The 17400-nt window shown below is 47.7% G+C and overlaps 1 protein-coding gene across 1 annotated transcript in view; it reads left to right on the forward strand.

Annotated features, from left to right (window-relative positions):
* Window positions 1–1186: 1186 nt before the first annotated feature.
* Window positions 1187–17400, forward strand: part of LOC106594219 (C-terminal-binding protein 2) — a 414303-nt gene continuing 398089 nt past the window's right edge. Inside the window, exon 1 of the mRNA XM_045701166.2 lies at window positions 1187–1538. The gene's annotated coding sequence lies outside the window, so the exon portion shown is untranslated. The remainder of the gene's footprint in view (window positions 1539–17400) is intronic.

The following is a 17400-nucleotide window of genomic DNA, read 5'->3' on the forward strand; positions in this document are numbered from 1 at the left end:
GAAGGGGTTTGTTTGTGACCCAGAACCGAAGGGCTCTACCTGCGACCCGGAACCAAGGGGGTCGGCCTGCGACCCAGGACTGAGGGAATCTGCCTGTGACCCAGAACCGGGTGAGTCTGGCTACGATCCCAAATTAGAATTAAGTAACTGTGACTGTAATAAGTCTGCCTACAGACCGGGACCGAAGGAGTCGGCCTACGACGGTCCCGTGTGGCTCAGTTGGTAGAGCATGGTGTTTGCAACGCGAGGGTTGTGGGTTCGATTCCCACGGGGGACCAGTATGGGAAAAAAAGAATGTATGAAATGTATGCATTCACTACTGTAAGTCGCTCTGGATAAGAGTGTCTGCTAAATGACTAAAATGTAAAATGTAAATGTCCATCTCTGAACCCAAACACTCCCGTCACTGTCCGTCATTTCATCTCCTCCAGAAGTGGTGACAGACCCCATGGTGTTAGAGCAGCTCACCAGGCCTAAACCACACAGACCCCATGGTGTTAGAGCAGCTCACCAGGGATAAACCACACAGACCCCATGGTGTTAGAGCAGCTCACCAGGGATAAACCTCACAGACCCCATGGTGTTAGAGCAGCTCACCAGGGATAAACCACACAGACCCCATGGTGTTAGAGCAGCTCACCAGGGATAAACCTAACAGACCCCATGGTGTTAGAGAAGCTCACCAGGGATAAACCACACAGACCCCATGGTGTTAGAGCAGCTCACCAGGCCTAAACCACACAGACCCCATGGTGTTAGAGCAGCTCACCAGGCCTAAACCACACAGACCCCATGGTGTTAGAGCAGCTCACCAGGGATAAACCACACAGACCCCATGGTGTTAGAGCAGCTCACCAGGCCTAAACCACACAGACCCCATGGTGTTAGAGCAGCTCACCAGGCCTAAACCACACAGACCCCATGGTGTTAGAGCAGCTCACCAGGGATAAACCTCACAGACCCCATGGTGTTAGAGCAGCTCACCAGGGATAAACCACACAGACCCCATGGTGTTAGAGCAGCTCACCAGGGATAAACCACACAGAATGGCAGTGTTTGAATAGAAAGACTGGAAACCTGTAGGAGGGGGCGAGGCTTCGTCATATCGGTTTATTTCATTGGTTTAAATGACTCAAGACCCCGCCTTGATATAAAAAAAAAAGAGTGAGGGAGGGAGACAGTGACAGAGGAAACAAGATCAACCAGTGAAACAGTAAGATAGTCACCTATTAATCGGAGTCATTTTTCGACCGTGCTTTTTGGACAGGAGCTCAACACATCCCATTCAACCCTGTAGGCTCCTTTCCCGAATCATGTGTCTCTATATAGTCGCCTACACCGGAAACAGCTGCCTATCCTATTATTCCTAGCACTTGGATAACTAAGTTTTTAGCATTTAAAGGTGGATCAGTGTAATAGCCTACACGAAATCTGTAGGGGAAAAACATTTTTCACAACAAGCGGCTGGATGATGCTGCTCATGTGTGCGTAAAAGTCTGCATTTTCTTCTGAACTTGCGATAAACGTCAGCTATTCAGGTAAGATTTTTTATAATACATATATTAGATATATCACGTTTGACTTATAATAATCTATACTAGTGTACAATTGGTTGCAATAAACGGGCTATTTTGATGTCCGCATAAACTGTGACCGTTTGTGTTGTGTTCACTGCGCAACTAAGGAATGGAAATGGTCGAGTGAATTGTATGCTGAGGACATATTTTTGACGGACCACGGCGCAAAGCCATACCTAGTCCTACTGTCAAAAATATGTAGCCGAAACCTGAAGATTTACCTCGTATTTCTCTGCCTCTCGTTCATCTTCTCTCGACTACTATAGCCTATCAAGCCATGTGGCGATAACGGTGGACAGAGAGACAAGTGCTTTTTGTTTAACAAAATGGGAAGTGCGTTTATATTGGTTTATAGGAAGTTTCCCCGTTTCAATTGGAAGGCTGTATGTTGAGTTGCTGATGTGTACCCGGCTCGGGAATCAGATTATGTTCCCGAGTTGTTGTCATTTTATAATGAGTCGCATCGTTTATTGCGCTGGTCAGTGAAAGATGGAATGTATCAAACCACATCCGATTTGGTATCTTTTCTGCAGCACTACCGCAAGCATTCTGAAATCTTTTACATCAGTGATTACAATACAGCACATCTACTGTTGGGAAGCTTTACCAGACAACCAGGCGTGCTTGACGCCCTACAAACCGAAGGCAACGACCTTTAGCCAGCTACCTATTCTGCTTTTGAAGAAATAACAGGAGAAAACTGCTTTTATTAATAGATTGTCATTTTGACAGATGGCTTCTTTGTTGTTGTTGGTGAACTTTGAGTAGATCGTGTATTTGATAGTAAAACATTATGCAGCTAGTGATTGTTTGTTTTACCCGAGACAGCATCATCACTATATTACATATTATCAATGAACTGTAGGAGATACTACTGCTGCTGCGTCGCAATAGGAGAAAGTCACAACCAACGTCTTTGGAAGTTATGTGAGTTGAGGAGCTCCCCAGAGAGCTAACCTGTAGTGCCCACATGTTGAAAAGACCCCCCATTTCATAGTGTGGGTGAATTCCAGTCACATTCAGGCTTTACATTACTGGGACCAATCACGTTCAGGCTTTACATTACTGGGACCAATCACGTTCAGGCTTTACATTACTGGGACCAATCACATTCAGGCTTCACATTACTGGGACCAATCACTGCCATGAACTCAAACAAGACACTTTATTATAGCTTTTAACAGTGATGCTCCACCTCTCAATGAGTTTTAGAGCTTGTTTATGCAGCTGGTTTGATTTAAGATAGAGCCTAGTTAATTAGTCCTTAATTAACCACATGAGGACACAGCCTGGAGTATGGAGACAGTAAAGTAGTTAATTAGTCCTTCACGTGAACAGCCTGGAGTATGGAGACAGAGTAAAGTAGTTAATTAGTCCTTCACATGAACAGCCTGGAGTATGGAGACAGAGTAATAGACTGGTAGTGTAGGTCTTTACAGCATGTCATTGATGAATGTGTGACAGGTGAATGGAGGACATCCTTGGAATGAGTCTCATTTTGTCCCTGCCAGAGGGAGAGAAAGGGCTGGAGGAGGGCACACCCAGACTGACACCGCAGATCGCATGCAAACATACACACACACACACTCCCCTTGTCTTGCCTGCAGGAATAAGGACACTATAGATGTGTGTAGCCAGGACATCTGCTCTCTCTTTGGCCATTGTCAAGGAAACATGAAGTTGGTAGTGGAAGGGACAGCCAGAGGGACCAACAGCTCACGACAACAAAAGAGGCCTTGTCAGAAACCACCGTTAAGCTGGGTCAGTTCAGTCACAAGTGCTGCTAGCTGCAGGAAGGACTCGCGATCACGCGCTCGCCGGCTTATAACGTCCTCAGAGTATTATTTCAGCTAGTCCTCTCTAGCCTTGTCAGGTAGAGTCACCATCACACTATTCACAGAAGAGAAAGGAGAAATTCAAGTTGCTTTGGTTCATAATCTCAATTTTCCTTCAGTGTTTTCAGACTCTAGTGGGTATAGTGTGCCTATCAGGTTTCAGGTAAAACCCAAGTGCAGACTGTGTTGAGGTAACAATGTTTATTGCAACGACAGGTCAAGGCAGGCAAACGACAGGTCAAGGCAGGCAAACGACAGGTCAAGGCAGGCAAACGACAGGTCAAGGCAGGCAAACGACAGGTCAAGGCAGGCAAACGACAGGTCAAGGCAGGCAGGGGTCGATAATCCAGAGCAGGGGCCAAGGTACAGGACGGCAGGTAGGCCCAGGACAGGCAAGGGTCAAAACCAGGAGGACGAGGGAAAAAGAGAGACTGAGGAAAAGCGCTGGTTGACTTAAACAAACAAGACGAACTGGCACAGATAGACAGAAAACACAGGTATAAATACCCAGGGGATAAGTGGGTAAGATGGGCGACACCTGGAGGGGGATGGAGACAAGCACAAAGACAGGTGAAACAGATCAGGGTGTGACAGTATCCTTACTCCCTTAGAGTTAATTAGTCCTCTCTCTCTAGTTTGTCAGGTACAGTCATACACCAAACTGTTCACTGAAGAGAATTTAAACTGTTTCATCTCATCTTCTTTTCAGTTATTTTTGGATTAGTGTGACTAGAGTTTATACTGGGTGTACAAAACATTAGGAACACGTGCTCTTTCCATGACATAGACTAACCAGGCGAATCCAGGTGAAAGCTATGATCCCTTATTGATGTCACTTGTTAAATCCACTACAATCAGTGTTGATGAAGGAGAAGAGACAGGTTAAAGAAGGATTTTTAAACCTGGAGACAATTGAGACATGGATTGTGTATGTGTGCAATTCAGAGGGTAAATGGGAAAGTCAAAATATTTAAGGCCTTTGAACAGGGGTATGGTAGTAGGTGTCAGGTGCACCAGTTTGTGTCAAGAACTGCAACACTGCTGGGTTTTTCACGCTCAACAGTTTCAATCAATCAATCAATCAAATGTATTTATAGAGCCCTTTTTACATCAGCAGATGTCACAAAGTGCTTATACAGAAACACGGCATAAAACCCCAGAGAGCAACCAATGCAGATGTAGAAGCACGGTGGCTAGAAAAAATCCCTAGAAAGGCTGGAACCTAAGAAGAAACCTAGAGAGGAACCAGGCTCTGAGGGGGTGGCCAGTCCTCTTCTGGCTGTGCCGGGTGGAGATTATAACAGAACATGGCCATTTAAGGCCAGATTGTTCTTCAAGATTTTGAAACGTTCATAGAAGACCAGCAGGGTCAAATAATAATCAGTGGTTTTAGAGGGTGCGAGAGGTCAGCACCTTGGGAGTTAATGTCAGTTGGCTTTTCATAGCCGATCATCCAGAGGTCGAGACAGCATGTGCAGCGGGGTGGTCCAGTGAACAGGTCAGGGTTCCATAGCCGCAGGCAGAACAGTAGAAACTGGAGCAGCAGCACGACCAGGTGGACTAGGGACGGAGACAGCCAGGAGTCGTCATGCCAGGAAGTCCTGAGGCATGTTCCTAGGGCTCAGGTCCTCCGGGAGGGGGGAGAGAGATGGGAGAATTAGAGAGAGCATACTTACATTCATACAGGACACCAGAGATTTACACCAGATAAGACAGGAGATTTACACCAGATAAGACAGGAGATTTACACCAGATAAGACAGGAGATTTACACCAGATAAGACAGGAGATTTACACCACCAGATAAGACAGGAGATTTACACCACCAGATAAGACAGGAGATTTACACCAGATAAGACAGGAGATTTACACCAGTTATGAGACTGAACCTAGCCCCCCCCCAGCACATAGACTATTGCAGCATAGATACTGGAGACTGTATCAAGAATGGTCCACCGCCCAAAGGACATCCAGCCAAGTTGACATGACTGTGGGAAGCAATGGAGTGAACATGTGCCATCATCCTTGTGGAACGCCTTCGACACCTTGTAGAATTGAGGCTGTTCTGAGGGCAAAAGGGGGTGCAACTCAATATTAGGAAGGTGTTCCTAATGTTTTATACACTGTTGTCGTCATTCGAAAGACTTGCTTTCCACCCACATGAGATACCATATTTCTGTCAATATCCCATTTTCTCTCTCATATTTTCTACTGCATTACAGTACAGTCCATGTTACAGTACAGCCCATGTTACAGTACATGTTACAGTCCATGTTACACTACAGTACATGTTACAGTCCATGTTACACTACAGTCCATGTTACACTACAGTCCATGTTACAGTCCATAATAACAGTCACAACAAACTCTGGCAACATCCCAAATGGCACCTTATTCCCTATATGGTGCACTACCTTTGATCAGAGCCCTACACTACATAGGGAATAGGGTGCTATTTGGGACGCAGATTCTCTTACTCTATGGGTGAATAACAGTCTCCATTAAACCCTGCGTTAAAACGTTCTCCTGTTGAGGACCACTATGGTGGATTTATAGGTGATGGTTCTCCTGTTGAGGACCACTATGGTGGATTTATAGGTGATGGTTCTCCTGTTGAGGACCACTATGGTGGATTTATAGGTGATGGTTCTCCTGTTGAGGACCACTATGGTGGATTTATAGATGATGGTTGAGGACCACTACGGTGGATTTATAGGTGATGGTTCTCCTGTTGAGGACCACTATGGTGGATTTATAGATGATGGTTGAGGACCACTATGGTGGATTTATAGGTGATGGTTCTGTTGAGGACCACGGTGGTGGATTTATAGGTGATGGTTCTCCTGTTGAGGACCACTATGGTGGATGTATAGGTGATGGTTCTCCTGTTGGGGACCACTATGGTGGATGTATAGGTGATAGTTGAGGACCACTATGGTGGATTTATAGGTGATGGTTATCCTGTTGAGGACCACTATGGTGGATTTATAGGTGATGGTTCTCCTTTTGAGGACCACTATGGTGGATTTATAGGTGATGTTTCTCCTGTTGAGGACCACTATGGTGGATTTATAGGTGATGTTTCTCCTGTTGAGGACCACTATGGTGGATTTATAGGTGATGGTTCTCCTGTTGGGGACCACTATGGTGGATTTATAGGTGATGGTTGAGGACCACTACGGTGGATTTATAGGTGATGGTTGAGGACCACTATGGTGGATATATAGGTGATGGTTCTCCTGTATACATTAGATATCTGATGCCTATACTGTACCATTCTGCCCTCCATGGAACTAATCATACGTTAGTAGTGTACGTCCCTGCTGGCACTGATCAGTGCTGGTTGGTTTTACTCTAGTTAAAATGGAGGCTGTGTGTTAACGCCTAGAGGGGATAGTCCAGAAGCACTAGTGTTTTCTGACTGAACAGAGGAAATAGATCCTCCCTCTAGTTCAGCCCGTCTGAGTCGTCTTTTGGTTTTGTTTTCCTGTTTGATAAGTGAAGGGCCTGGGTCAGAATCAGGAATGTTAAGAAAGAGGACATTTGACGGTAGTGGTGCTATCGGGGCAGCTCCACTGTATAGTACAAATAGTTAATGAATGGCTGCCTGTGTTTCTTTTGGGTCAATTTGAATATGTGCTTTTAATCGGTCTCTGTAGGTCTCTGTCTTCTTTCTTTCTCCTTGTCTCTTCCCTCGCTCTCAATCTCTCTGTCTCTCTCTCTGTCTCTCTCTGTCTCTGTCTCTCTCTCTGTCTGTCTCTGTCTCTTTTTGCATTCTTCCAAAGTGTTGAAGGGAGTGTGTCTGTGGGGCTTTGGGAGCTAGCTGGAAGCTGTGGGGCTTTTGGAGCTAGCTGGAAGCTGTGGGGCTTTGGGAGCTAGCTGGAAGCTGTGGGGCTTTGGGAGCTAGCTGGAAGCTGTGGGGCTTTGAGAGCTAGCTGGAAGCTGTGGGGCTTTTGGAGCTAGCTGGAAGCTGTGGGGCTTTGGGAGCTAGCTGGAAGCTGTGGGGCTTTTGGAGCTAGCTGGAAGCTGTGGGGCTTTTGGAGCTAGCTGGAAGCTGTGGGGCTTTTGGAGCTAGCTGGAAGCTGTGGGGCTTTTGGAGCTAGCTGGAAGCTGTGGGGCTTTTGGAGCTAGCTGGAAGCTGTGGGGCTGGAAGCTGCTCTCTGTCTCTCTCTCTCTCACCATGACTGACTAGTTGCTCTCTCTCACCATGACTGACTAGTTGCTCTCTCTCACCATGACTGACTAGTTGCTCTCTCTCACCATGACTGACTAGTTGCTCTCTCTCACCATGACTGACTAGTTGCTCTCTCTCACCATGACTGACTAGCTGCTCTCTCTCTCTCTCTCACCACGACTGACTAGCTGCTCTCTCTCTCTCTCTCTCTCTCTCTCTCTCTCTCTCTCTCTCTCTCTCTCTCTCTCCTCTCTCTCTCTCTCTCTCTCTCTTTCACCACGACTGACTATCTCTCTTTCACCACGACTGACTATCTGCTCTCTCTCTTTCACCAAGACACACACATACAGGTGTATGGTGCCAGTCTGATGTAATGTCAAGCAATGGAGCAGTGATAGACACCAATTATCATCCTAGTTATTCATTATTTTCTGTCTTACAACTTAATACTCTTTTAATTGAATGTCTATTCATTGATGTGCTCCTGAATCCATACTTGGTAATATAATCCACCAAGGAGATGTCAAAGACAAAGTCTTTCTTATCTTAAGGAGAGGAGTCTACTGAGATGTTAAAGTCCCCTGCTCAGTCGGTGTATCTCGTTATAAAACGGACATCCTGTCAAATGAAAATGACCACGTATCGTCATCCGTATTAAAAAGGGGTAAAGGAATTGGTATTAAATAATGAACTCAGCCGTGCTCTTGTTGTAATGTCAGCCTGCTTATATAGGGGATGTGATTATGGTATTTTATGAAGCGTCTTCTCAACGAGGAGTAAAAACAAAGCTTCAAGGTTAAATGTGTGAAGGCCAAGCGTTTGGAGGGTGAGGCGGCGCGAGGGGAGGGTTGATTAATTTCACGTCCCGTAATGTGATTTGCGATATCTCCTCTTCTCCTGCCCTTGGTAGTGGGAGATGTGGCGAGGTATTATTAACGACGCTCTGCCGTGTAAGTGTTTACAGAAATATTAAACAGAATCGAAGAGAGATGAGAGAAGGTGTGGATGATTACAAATTCACCATCATTCCCAGCTTGATGTCTCGTTACTGAATACAAATTCACTGGTTAAACCACTGGTGTGCAGTAGTAAAAATGAGTGTAGAGAGACACCGCACACGTGAGGAGCAGGATGGGGGGGTAGTTCCAGGAAGACATCATAGAGCATCATTAATTCCAGGGCATTCTATAAGACCAGGGTGTGTGTGTGTGTGTGAGAGCGAAGGCTGTTCATTGACTACAGCTCAGCATTCAACACCATAGTGCCCACAAAGCTCATCACTAAGCTAAGGACCCTGGGACTAAACACCTCCCTCAGCAACTGGATCCTGGACTTCCTGATGGGCCGCCCCCAAGTGGTAAGGGTAGGCAACACGTCTGCCACGCTGATCCTTAACTCTGGGGCCCCTCAGGGGTGTGCTCTTAGTCCCCTCCTGTATTCCCTGTTTACCCACGACTGCATGGCCAAACACGACTCCAACACCATCATTAAGTTTGCTGACGACACAATAGTGATAGGCCTGATCACCGACAACGATGAGACAGCCTATAGGGAGGAGGTCAGAGACCTGGCAGTGTGGTGCCAGGACAACAACCTCTCCCTCAAAGTGAGGAAGACAAAGGAGCTGATCGTGGACTACAGGAAAAGGTGGGCCGAACAGGCCCCCATTAACATCGACGGGGCTGTAGTGGAGCAGGTCGAGAGTTTCAAGTTCCTTTGTGTTCACATCACCAACAAACTATCATGGTCTAAACATACGAAGACAGTCATGAAGAGGGCACAACAAAACCTTTTCCCCCTCAGGAGACATGGCATGGGCCCCCAGATCCTCAAAAGTTTCTACAGTTGCACCATCGAGAGCATCCTGACCGGTTGCATCACTTCCTGGTATGGCAACTGCGTGGCATCCGAGCGTAAGGCGCTACAGAGGGTAGCGCGAACGGCCTAGTACATCACTGGGGCCAAGCTTCCTACCATCCAGGACCTATATAATAGGTCGGTGGAAGGCCAAGTCATAGACTGTTCTCTCTGCTACCACACGACAAGCGGTTCCGGAGCACCACATCTAGGACCAAGAGGCTTCTAAACAGCTTCTACCCCCAAGCCATAAGACTCCTCAACAGCTAATCAAATGGCTACCCAGACTATTTGCATTGCCCCCCCCCTCCTGTTTTACACCACTGCTCCTCTCTGTTGTTATCATCTATGCATAGTCACTTTAATAAGTTTACATACACCTTAGCCAAATACATTTAAACTCAGTTTTTCACAATTCCTGACATTTAATCCTAGTAAAAAATTCCCTGTTTTAGGTCAGTTAGGATCACCACTTTATTTTAAGAATGGCTAGTACTGTTAGCTAGCCAGATATCCACAAATAATAGTTAGCTAGCCAGCTACCCACAAAGAATTGGTATGTACCTTGCATAACGTTAGTTTTAGGTCATATAGTGTACATATACTGTATCTAGCTGATAGTTGTGAAGTAATATGTTTGCTTTGTGTATAATATGTTTGCTTTGTGTATATCTTGTTTGGTCTCTATTGTTGTCATTGTCCTGGCTGGAAGAAGGGTCAATGAATGGAGAGGTGCAGTGTGAGGTAATACAGTAGAGAGAGTGCTGCTCAGTGTGAGGTAATACAGTAGGGGGAGTGCTGCTCAGCGTGAGGTAATACAGTAGGGGGAGTGCTGCTCAGCGTGAGGTAATACAGTAGAGGGAGTGCTGCTCAGCGTGAGGTAATACAGTAGGGGGAGTGCTGCTCAGCGTGAGGTAATACAGTAGGGGGAGTGCTGCTCAGCGTGAGGTAATACAGTAGGAGGAGTGCTGCTCAGCGTGAGATAATACAGTAGGGGGGAGTGCTGCTCAGCGTGAGATAATACAGTAGGGGGAGTGCTGCTCAGCGTGAGATAATACAGTAGGGGGGAGTGCTGCTCAGCGTGAGGTAATACAGTAGGGGGAGTGCTGCTCAGTGTGAGATAATACAGTAGGGGGAGTGCTGCTCAGCGTGAGATAATACAGTAGGGGGAGTGCTGCTCAGCGTGAGATAATACAGTAGGGGGAGTGCTGCTCAGCGTGAGATAATACAGTAGGGGGGAGTGCTGCTCAGCGTGAGGTAATACAGTAGGGGGAGTGCTGCTCAGCGTGAGATAATACAGTAGGGGGAGTGCTGCTCAGCGTGAGGTAATACAGTAGGGGGAGTGCTGCTCGGCGTGAGGTAATACAGTAGGGGGAGTGCTGCTCGGCGTGAGGTAATACAGTAGGGGGGAGTGCTGCTCGGCGTGAGGTAATACAGTAGGGGGGAGTGCTGCTCGGCGTGAGGTAATACAGTAGGGGGGAGTGCTGCTCGGCGTGAGGTAATACAGTAGGGGGGAGTGCTGCTCGGCGTGAGGTAATACAGTAGGGGGAGTGCTGCTCAGCGTGAGGTAATACAGTAGGGGGAGTGCTGCTCAGCGTGAAGTAATACAGTAGGGGGAGTGCTGCTCAGCGTGAGGTAATACAGTAGAGGGAGTGCTGCTCAAATGGAATGTTTTATGTGTTCTCTACACTCTCATTCTCAGAAGAAGGGACTCAAGAGAACGTACTTAGAGCATGAGAGTGTGGAGCGCGGTAGTATGTATATTGAGAAACAGCCAGAGAGACAGAGAGAGACACAGAGAGTGTGTGTGTGTTACTCTGCTCGAACGTCGTTGATTACTAATTTGAATTAGCCAACAGACGACAGGTCACTTTCCTCATTGACCGACATGATAGATGATACAACGTTAGTAGTCTGTATGCCTGTGTGTCAGTGCATGATACTGTGTCCAGCACTGCATGTCAGAGCTCAGTAATCCATGCTACGGTTCAGCTGTGTCCATGATGCAGTCCTCTGTCACTCACACACACACACAGACTCCTGCCAGAGAGGGTTGGTTTACAAGCCTGTGGAACTAGCCAGGCCATCTGTCCGGCTCCATAGGGTAGCACAGAGTGTGTGCGCGCGTGTGTGTACAGTAGGGATGGGTTTTTGAAATAATTTCACTATTCGAATAGTATCATGAATTTTTGTTGGATACCTGAAATACATGTGTTTTTGTAAACATACGATTTTTAACCTGAGCACTGCTGCGCGAGGAAAAGAGGCTGGCGTTCGATTGTTGCAGCTGTGGAGGGGATGGTATGTGAGATGGGAGCGAGCAGACGGAGGGAGAGAGGGAGCAGTAGCCAAAGCAACTCGGCTACAGCCAAAACTAGCTAACTTGCAGCAGCTAACTAGCTAGCTAGGCTAATTGAGGCTACAGCCAAGACTAGCTAACTTGCAGCAGCCAACTAGCTAGCTAGTCTAATTGAGGCTACAGCCAAGACTAGCTAACTTGCAGCAGCCAACTAGCTAGCTAGGCTAATTGAGGCTACAGCCAAGACTAGCTAACTTGCAGCAGCCAACTAGCTAGCTAGGCTAATTGAGGCTACAGCCAAGACTAGCTAACTTGCAGCAGCCAACTAGCTAGCTAGGCTAATTGAGGCTACAGCCAAGACTAGCTAACTTGCAGCAGCCAACTAGCTAGCTAGGCTAATTGAGGCTACATGCTGTGCTTTCTCTACAACCCCATTCAGATAAAACCACAGCCTACCTCGTCGTAATCTACTCCTTGTCATTTCACTAACTTTTAAATCAATCATTTAATTACATCTTGCATTGTGTTAGTGAACTCTCACTAATCTTGGTACACATTGAGCCTCTTTGTCACTTTGATTTGCCAACATAAACAAACTATACACGTGAAGGCTACAAGTCTTTGTTAGGGGGCGCAGGGCTCCCGAGTGGGGCAGTGGTCTAAGGCACTGCATCTCAGTGCTAGAGGCATCACTACAGACACACCCTGGTTCGAATCCAGGCTGTATCACCACCGGCCGTGATTGGGAGTCCCATAGGGCGGCGCACAATTGGTCCAGCGTCGTCCGGGTTTGACTGGTGTAGGCTGTCATTGTAAATAAGAATTTGTTCTTAACTGACTTGCCTAGTTAAATAAAGGTTAAATAAAAAAATATATACTGTATTTATAGTCCACACATTCTAAGTCAGAACAGTCCAGAGCAGTTAATCTAGTCGGGCAGGCGGGTGCGGGCAGCGATCGGTTGAAGAGCATGCATTTAGTTTTACTTGCATTTAAGAGCAGTTGGAGGCCACGGAAGGAGTGTTGTATGGCGTTGAAGCTCGTTTGGAGGTTTGTTAGCACAGTGTCCAAAGAAGGGCCAGATGTATACAGAATGGTGTCATCTGCGTAGAGGTGGATCAAAGAGTCACCCGCACCAAGAGCGACATCATTGATATACACAGAGAAGAGAGTCGGCCCGAGCATTGAACCCTGTGGCACCCCCCATAGAGACTGCCAGAGGTCCAGACAACAGGCCCTCCGATTTGACACACTGAGCTCTGTCTGAGAAGTAGATATGAACCAGGCGAGGCAGTCATTTGAGAAACCAAGGCTGTTGAGTCTCCCGCTAAGAGTACGGTGATTGATAGAGTCGAAAGCCTTAGCCAGGTCGATGAAGACAGCTGCACAGTGCTGTCTTTTATCGATGGCGGTTATGATATCGTTTAGGACCTTGAGCATGGCTGAGGTGCACCCGTGACCAGCTCGGAAATCAGATTGCATAGCGGAGAAGGTACGGTGGGATTCGAAATGGTCGGTGATCTGTTTGTTCACTTGGCTTTCGAAGACAGTTGAAAGGCAGTGCAGGATGAATATTGCTCTGTAACAGTTTGGGTCTAGAGTGTCTCCCCTTTGAAGAGGGGGATGACCGCAGCAGCTTTCCAATCTTTATGAATCTCAGACGATACGAAAGCGAGGTTGAACAGACTAGTAATATGGGTTGCAACAATGGCGGTGGATACTTTTAGGAAGAGAGGGTCCAGATTGTCTAGCCCAGCTGATTTGTAGGGGTCCAGGTTTTACAGCTCTTTAAGAACATCAGCTATCTGGATTTGGGTGAAGGAGAAGCAGGGAGGGCTTGGGCCAGTTGCTGCGGGGGGTGCAGAGCTGTTGGCCGGGGTAGGGGTAGCCAGGTGGAAAGCATGGCCAGCCGTAGAGAAATGCTTATTGAAATTCTCGATTATCGTAGATTTATCGGTGGTGACAGTGTTTCCTAGTCTCAGTGCAGTGGGCAGCTGGGAGGAGGTACTCTTATTCTCCATGGACTTATTCTCCTTGTCCCAAAACTTTTTGGAATTAGTGCTGCAGGATGCAAATTTCTGTTTGGAAAAGCTAGCCTTTGCTTTCCTAACTGACTGTGTGTATTGGTTTCTTACTTCCCTGAAAAGTTTCATATTGCGGGGACTATTAGAAGCTAGTGCAGTACGCCACAGGATGTTTTTGTGCTGGTCGAGGGCAGTCAAGTCTGGAGTGAACCAAGGGCTATATCTATTCTTAGTTCTACATTTTTTTGAAAGGGGCATGCTTATTTAAGATGGTGCGGGAATCACTTTTAAAGAACAATCAGGCATCCTCTACTGACGGGATTAGGTCAATATCCTTCCAGGATACCCGGGCCAGGTTGATTAGAAAGGCCTGCTTGCTGAAGTATTTTAGGGAGCGTTTGACAGTGATGAGGGGTGGTCGTTTGACCGCGGACCCATAATGGATGCAGGCAATGAGGGAGTGATCACTGAGATCCTGGTTGAAAACAGCAGAGGTGTATTTAGAGGGCAAGTTGATCAGGATGATATCTATGGGGGTGCCCATGTTTACGGATTTGGGGTTGTACCTGGTGGGTTCCTTGATAATTTGTGTGAGATTGAGGGCATCTAGTTTAGATGGTAGGATGGCCAGGGTGTTAAGCATATCCCAATTTAGGTCACCTAACAGTACGAACTCTGACGATAGATTGGGGGGGCAATCAATTCACAAATGGTGTCCAGGACACAGCTGGGAGCTGAGGGGGGGTCTATAACAAGCGGCAGCAGTGGGACTTATTTCTGGAGAGATGGATCTTTAAAAGTAGAAGCTTGAACTGTTTGGGCACAGACCTGGATAGTATGACAGCCTGCAGAGTTCTATCGCTGCAGTAGATTGCAACACCGCCCCCTTTAGCAGTTCTGTCTTGAGGGAAAATGTTGTAATTGGGGATGGAAATATCAGGATTTTAGGTTGCCTTCCTAAGCCAGGATTCCGATACGTTTAGGACATCAGGGTTGGCAGAGTGTGCTAAAGCAGTGAATAAAACAAACTTAGGGAGGAGACTTCTGATGTTAACATGCATGAACCCAAGGCTTAAACTCCAGAGGTGAGGTCTAATGGCAGCAGAAATACAGTAAACCCCAGAGGTGAGGTCTAATGGCAGCAGAACTACAGTAAACCCCAGAGGGGAGGTCTAATGGCAGCAGAACTACAGTAAACCCCAGAGGGGAGGTCTAATGGCAGCAGAACTACAGTAAACCCCAGAGGGGAGGTCTAATGGCAGCAGAACTACAGTAAACCCCAGAGGGGAGGTCTAATGGCAGCAGAACTACAGTAAACCCCAGAGGGGAGGTCTAATGGCAGCAGAACTACAGTAAACCCCAGAGGGGAGATCTCATGGCAGCAGAACTACAGTAAACCCCAGAGGGGAGATCTCATGGCAGCAGAACTACAGTAAACCCCAGAGGGGAGATCTCATGGCAGCAGAACTACAGTAAACCCCAGAGGGGAGATCTAATGGCAGCAGAACTACAGTAAACCCCAGAGGGGAGATCTAATGGCAGCAGAACTACAGTAAACCCCAGAGGTGAGGTCTCATGGCAGCAGAACTACAGTAAACCCCAGAGGGGAGATCTAATGGCAGCAGAACTACAGTAAACCCCAGAGGGGAGATCTCATGGCAGCAGAAATACAGTAAACCCCAGAGGTGAGGTCTAATGGCAGCAGAACTACAGTAAACCCCAGAGGTGAGGTCTAATGGCAGCAGAACTACAGTAAACCCCAGAGGGGAGGTCTAATGGCAGCAGAACTACAGTAAACCCAGAGGGGAGATCTCATGGCAGCAGAACTACAGTAAACCCCAGAGGGGAGATCTCATGGCAGCAGAACTACAGTAAACCCCAGAGGGGAGATCTCATGGCAGCAGAACTACAGTAAACCCCAGAGGGGAGATCTCATGGCAGCAGAACTACAGTAAACCCCAGAGGGGAGATCTCATGGCAGCAGAACTACAGTAAACCCCAGAGGGGAGATCTCATGGCAGCAGAACTACAGTAAACCCCAGAGATCCAGAGGTGAGGTCTAATGGCGGTGGGAGGAGAATTCGTTTGTTGTAACTTGGCAAGGTGATTGGCTATGGTGTGACATTAACCTCCTCCTGGACGATAATGAAACCAGTTATGTCCTTGGAGAGTTACGGAGGATTATTTCTCAACCCTCTATCTTCTTCTCTCCTCCCTTCTTCTCCCTCCTCTCCACCCTCTTCTCCTTTGCTCCCCCCTCCTCTCCTCTCCTCCCTTTTCTCCCCCCTCCCCTCCTCTCCTCCCCTCATCTCCTTTCCTCCCTTCTCCCCCCTCCTCTCCTCCCCTCATCTCCTTTCCTCCCTTCTCCTCCCCCCTCATCTCCTCATCTCCTCCCTCCTCCTCCTCATCTCCTCCCTCCTCCCCCTCATCTCATCTCCTCCCCCTCATCTCCTCTCCTCCCCCCTCATCTCCTCTCCTCCCTTCTCCTCCCTCCTCTCTTCCCTCCTCCTCCCTCCTCATCTCTTCTCCTCCCTCCTCATCTCTTCTCCTCCCTTCTCCTCTCCTCCCTCCTCCCCCTCATCTCCTCTCCTCCCTCCTCTCCCCTTTTCTCCTGTCCTCCAATAACAGTATAGCTCTCCGCCAGATGCCCAATACAGGAAGTGGCTCAAAGACACATACACACCAGCTACCAGACACAGACATGTTAGTCACCTTGTAGGTTTGTTTTCAACCTGAGGGGAGAGTTGTACATCATACTATCATACCTTCAACCTGAGGGGAGAGTTGTACATCATACTATCATACCTTCAACCTGAGGGGAGAGTTGTACATCATACTATCATACCTTCAACCTGAGGGGAAAATGACATCCAAAACAGAAAGGACAGAAAGGCCTGACTGAGAGAAAAAGAAACAGATCTTGATGAGAATGTTTTGGGAAACAGAAGACAGTGTACGATCTGCCCTCGGCGGGGAGTGTGTGTGTCTTGTTCATCAGCCCTCGGTGTGTGTGTGTGTGTGTGTGTGTGTGTGTGTGTGTGTGTGTGGTGTGTGTGTGTGTGTGTGTGTGTGTCTTGTTCATCAGCCCTCGGTGTGTGTGTCTTGTTCATCAGCCCTCGGTGGGGTGTGTGGTGACACTAGGCCCTGCAGAGAGGAACTATTGCATTGTTATTAACTCTCCTCTGCTACACACACACATACACACACAGGCCACCATATTAAAGCCTCAGATCCTGATGCTGAGAGGGGGCGAGGGGATGCTGGTGGGAAAATAAACCCCACAACCCCAAAACGACCACAGTCTCTTGTACCACTGTACTGCTGATACAATCTACAGCTGGTGAGGCACCGATTTAAATGGCCATGAAAATACAAACATCTTCTTCAAATGAAAAGGCAGAAAATAACAGGCTTTTTTAGGCTTTTTACCTGTCCCCTGGAGCACCCCGTCTCCTCTCTCTCTCCTCTGTCCCCTGGAGCACCCCGTCTCCTCTCTCTCTCCTCTGTCCCCTGGAGCACCCCGTCTCCTCTCTCTCTCCTCTGTCCCCTGGAGCACCCCGTCTCCTCTCTCTCTCCTCTGTCCCCTGGACCACCCCGTCTCCTCTCTCTCTCCTCTGTCCCCTGGAGCACCCCGT

Source organism: Salmo salar, chromosome 18 (assembly GCF_965601325.2).
Source record: "Salmo salar chromosome 18, fSalSal1, whole genome shotgun sequence".
Taxonomy (NCBI): Eukaryota; Metazoa; Chordata; class Actinopteri; order Salmoniformes; family Salmonidae; genus Salmo; species Salmo salar.